The sequence below is a fragment of the Triticum aestivum genome, chromosome 4D, assembly GCF_018294505.1.
Source record: "Triticum aestivum cultivar Chinese Spring chromosome 4D, IWGSC CS RefSeq v2.1, whole genome shotgun sequence".
NCBI lineage: Eukaryota > Viridiplantae > Streptophyta > Magnoliopsida > Poales > Poaceae > Triticum > Triticum aestivum.
Genome location: NC_057805.1, coordinates 5641031 through 5646301, shown reverse-complemented (window position 1 = coordinate 5646301; position 5271 = coordinate 5641031).

Below are 5271 nucleotides of genomic sequence, written 5' to 3'. Positions count from 1 at the left end.
TTTGTTTATCTATTCCCTACTACCGTACCAAGCTGACTTGTTGTTCAAATTAAGGTTCTGAATTCATCTAAATTCTCCTTGATGCCTCCTCGTACCTATTTGGCTTTTCGTTGGAATGTCACAAGTTGTTTGACTTTGCTTGCAGAAACAGCCATTGGTGGTGGACATGGTGCGCCTGATCTTGTGCAAAACACATAAGATGAGTGTCTGGTTGAGCAGGTATGCTTAACTTCTGCATGTATGCTAAGATATCTGAATTGTTCCTTCAAAAATGTACTTCTTTCGTTTGTACTGCGAGAGGACTCCTATCATGCTTTGATGGCAGGCTGCATCTGGATTATTTTCTCCAAGCTTTACTTCTTATCTGTTCCTGAGAAGCTCCCTGGCGCCTTCTCTTTTCTTTGCTGATGTTTTACCCCCTCCGCCTCCCCTTCTACTAGACGTGCCATTTCAGTTGCCTTTCTCTTCCATCGAGCTGCCTTGCTTTCAGTTTACCTACTCCTTAGTGCTCACCAAGTTCCTTCTGGTACAGTGGGTTCTTCTTGCTCTATCCTCTCCGATGGCTGGTGAATAAGGACCCTTCCCCATTTCCTATTTGTGCTACCTATCCTTTACTGTGCTTCGGGGTTATATTTCTGTTTTACTTTTACTCGTGTTACATTGCCTTTCACTTTCTTCTACTTTTACTCTATAAGTCTATCAAGTCATAATGCGACTTGCATTTTGCCCGTTTATGCAAGTAGTAATTGAGAGTAAAACAAGTGTCAATTATTTTGGGCGGAAGGAAGTCTCAGTTGATAAGATGATGCATGACCTCTTGCTTGACGCTTCCACTGCAAGAATTCGATGAGTTCGATTTGTTAGTAACTAGCCACTGCATGCATTTTTGAAAGTATGGCTACGAGCTAGAAACCAGATGTTGGAGCTATCCTACTTGATGAGCCCCTCGTAAGCCCACCGGTATTTTAGTCCTCACGTGTACCAGATGTGGCCAAAGACTGCTAATATTACAAGGAAAATTACCTATTACTCCCTCTGTAAACTAATATAAGAGCGTTTAGATCATTATTTTAGTATTCTAAATGCTCATATATTAGTTTACGGAGGGAGTATTATTGTTCTCTGTTTCAAAATGTTAGTTTAATTTGTCTAATAATGCTGAGATGGTTCAACTTTGGATCTTTTGACACAATTTCCACAGTCGTGAAGCTAATGTTTTCGGTTTCGAGTCCTAGAAATTGATTTGAGAATAACTCGTGGTTGAACGCTACAAGTCTGTTTCACTGATGATACATTGCTTGCTCCACAGGGATCTACAGTTACATTCTGGTGGCTGGGATGCAGAGTTACATGGGTTGTCGAGTCTAGTTTCTTCCATTCTAATGCTGATTGACCCTCTATGTTGCATGCACTGGTCAGCTGGCTGTGAATTATGGCTCGTAGAAACTAATCGATGACTCGTGGCTGAGATGCGGTGTGTGTAAGATTTGATGGGTTTGCTAACATTTGAAATATTTGCGGAGTATGAGTTACTTAGTTGCAAAGAAATAAGAAGTTAGAGGATGTACAAGCATTTCAGCTGTTGTGGTCAGAACAGAGCAATATTGGCTTGGATCAGCTGCCTGGCGTGTTCGCGAACATTTTGCATTTGCGCCGTGATTTGCTAACATATGGAAGTCGATCAACATCCAGTTAGTTGCATTTGTAAATGACAGGGCAAGCGCGAACTATGGTTAGGGCTTAGTGGCAGGAGAAATTTTGTAATGAGCATCTACCAGTCACCAGTGACGTATAAAATGTAAACTCACTTTCAACACAACACATCGTTGATCAACTGAAATGAACAACTCACTGGCACACCAGGTAAGGCATCAATTTCAGTTTTGAGAGAGAGAATTTCAAAAGGGAAAACTTTGTTTTTGCCACTCTAGTTTTTGCCCACTTTGCTTATGCCACTCTAGAATTTGACATCTCACTTTTGCCACTCCTAACTTTTGACAATACATCACAAATGCCATTGGATGGCAAAAGCAATAATTTTTTATATCACTTCTGCCACTCTTAGATTTTGAAATGTATCACAATTGCCACTCTGAAAATTTTGTTTTTGCCGTGAAATGGCAATTGTGATAATTGTCAAAAGCTAAGGGTGGCGAAAGTGACATGTCAAATTCTAGAGTGGCATAAGTAAAGTGGGCAAAAACTAGAGTGACAAAAACAAAGTTTTCCCATTTCAAAATCACAGCTGGTGGATCAATTGGCTGGTGATTAGCACTCCAGCCACAAAATGTGACCTCCATAAACATACAGTATTACAATGTTATGAATTTTTGCACATACGTGATATGTGTGTGTTTACAATTTTTTTGAAACTTTTTGCACTATAAAAATTTATTTTTAATAACGGGCATGAAGGTGCCCGTGCACCATTTGCAATTAGCGCCTCTCCCACCCACTAGCCGTGAAAACTGACAAATCTGGACCTTTTCTGAAACTTTGACACAGATGAACCAAATTCAAAAGGTTTTCACAAAATGGCTCACTTTTGCATAACGCCAGGGGCTGAGGCGCCATGCTAGCATGGCGCCCCATGCTATCTAGCATGATACCCCTGGCGTCATGTCTTGTGGATCTTTTTTTGGATCGGGTTCTTTTTTGCTAAAGTTTTGAAGAAAGGGTCAGATTTGTCCATTTTCACCCTCTAGCCTGTTAGAGGGCCCACATGTCAGCGACCATTAAGTCTCCTGACTATTTATTTTTTTGAAGTGCGCACGAGTGCCACGGATTAGTTAACGGTAACGAAACGATAAATCTAAACACGCAAGACGAGGTATCCATGGCGTTTTTCTGGTTTCTGGCCAGTATATTTGTGCCGTTGAGGTGGGCAGAGAGATTTTTGTGAAAAAAGAAATAAAGATAAGAGGAAGATGGAGAGATGTGCAGTGTCCGGCACGTAGTACATGGGTGATCACTGTGCAACTTGTACGGCCGTGTACTACACGAGCTAGAAAACATAAAACCATGGCGATGAGATGAGATGGGCCGTCGAGGTCGAGGAAGAGAGAGGGTAGACACAACAGCAAGGGCTTAATTGTCGTCAGAGAGTCGCTGGTAGTAATTATATAGTCAATCATACAGTATATTAAATTAAGAGGAAAACGACTTAAGCAAACGACCGGATCGATGGAGAGGCGCCAAATCGGAGGCGGTTGCGGCGCGCACATGCACATGCACATGCACGAGCCGGGGAGTCAGCGCCATGGCATGCGGGATGCATTGCGTGCATGCTGCAGGTGCCACTAGCTAGCAAAAAGAAAGAAAACAAAGAGGTGACCAAGCTTCACCGTATGGCATTTTGTGTTTCGATCTACGCGTCTTTTGGCATGGTATACAGCCATACAGTAGGTACGTAACCCGTCCGCATGCGCATATTCCACTGGAATCCATTCCGTTCAGATCGGCACTGCACATACTACATCACACGTACAGTAGTAGCATTTCAGTCACTCAGTGCTAGCACTCCACTGCCGCCCAGTGCGCTGCGTCCGTACGCTTTGCGTCAGCGGATAACTGGGTCGTCTGCGCCCGTGCGCCTCCTGGGCCCTGGCCCGAAGTCGACGTTGCGAGTAGGGGTGGATTAAGAGTATCCGGGCGCCTCCAACCACCAGTCTCAGACGAAAACATGATCCACCGAACGTCTCAAACGTTTGGGCTAACCGGCAACGCTCATATCGAGTTTATATATGGGGCGGATATAGGGCGTCCCGTCGCGCCCGCCACGTCGGCCTGGCCCGCAACGACCCCACTCTAGCCCTCACAAATATCTGACGACCGACCAACAAACCCTAGTCAAACTCAGTCCGTACTCACTTGACCTCTCCACTTCTCCCCTAAATCCACTTTGTCTTCCCCGCCCGCCATGCCCGGCAATGAATCCGACCTACAGGAGTGGCTAAAGGCCGCCACGAATTCCGATGGCTCTGCGCCCGACGAGTAAGAGCTAGCGCTCCGGATTGCCCTCCACCGGTCGCCGCTGGACCGGGGCGTCGGCGACGGGCCGGGTGGGCAGCTGCAGCTCCGTGGCGCCCCGCGCTCGAAAACGATGTTCTCCATGATGAAACGATTGGTCGTTTCATCATCGTTTTGGGGTTATGCATTAGAGACAGCTGCATTCACATTAAATAGGGCACCATCTAAATCCGTTGAGATGACACCATATGAACTGTGGTTTGGCAAGAAACCAAAGTTGTCGTTTCTTAAAGTTTGGGGTTGCGATGCTTATGTGAAAAAGTTTCATCCTAATAAGCTCAAACCGAAATCGGAGAAATGTGTCTTCATAGGATACCCAAAGGAGACAGTTGGGTACACCTTCTATCACTCATCCGAAGGCAAGACATTCACTGCTAAAAATGGATTCTTTCTAGAGAAGGAGTTTCTCTCGAAAGAAGTGAGTGGGAGGAAAGTAGAACTTGATGAGGTAACTGTACCTGCTCCCTTATTGGAAAGTAGTTCATCACAGAAATCTGTTCCTGTGACTTCTACACCAATTAGTGAGGAAGCTAATGATGTTGATCATGTAACTTCAGATCAAGTTACTACCGAACCTCGTAGGTCAACCAGAGTGAGATCCGCACCAGCGTGGTACGGTAATCCTGTTCTGGAGGTCATGTTACTTGACCACGACGAACCTACGAACTATGAGGAAGCGATGATGAGCCCAGATTCCGCAAAATGGTTTAAGGCCATGAAATCTGAGATGGGATCCATGTATGAGAACAAAGTATGGACTTTGGTTGACTTGCCCGATGATCGGCAAGCCATTGAGAATAATTGGATCTTCAAGACGAAGACGGACGCTGATAGTAGTGTTACTATCTACAAAGCTAGACTTGTCGAAAAAAAGGTTTTTGACAAGTTCAAGGTGTTGACTACGATGAGATTTTCTCACTCGTAGCGATGCTTAAGTCTGCCCGAATCATGTTAGCAATTACCGCATTTTATGAAATCTGGCAAATGGATAAACAAAACTGCATTCCTTAATGGATTATTAAAGAAGAGTTGTATATGATGCAACCAGAAGGTTTTGTCAATCCTAAATGTGCTAACAAAATATGCAAGCTCCAGCGATCCATCTATAGACTGGTGCAAGCATCTCGGAGCTAGAATATATGCTTTGATGAGTTGATCAAAGCATATAGTTTTATACAGACTTGTGGTGAAGCCTGTATTTACAAGAAAGTGAGTGGGAGCACTACAACATTTCTGATAAAA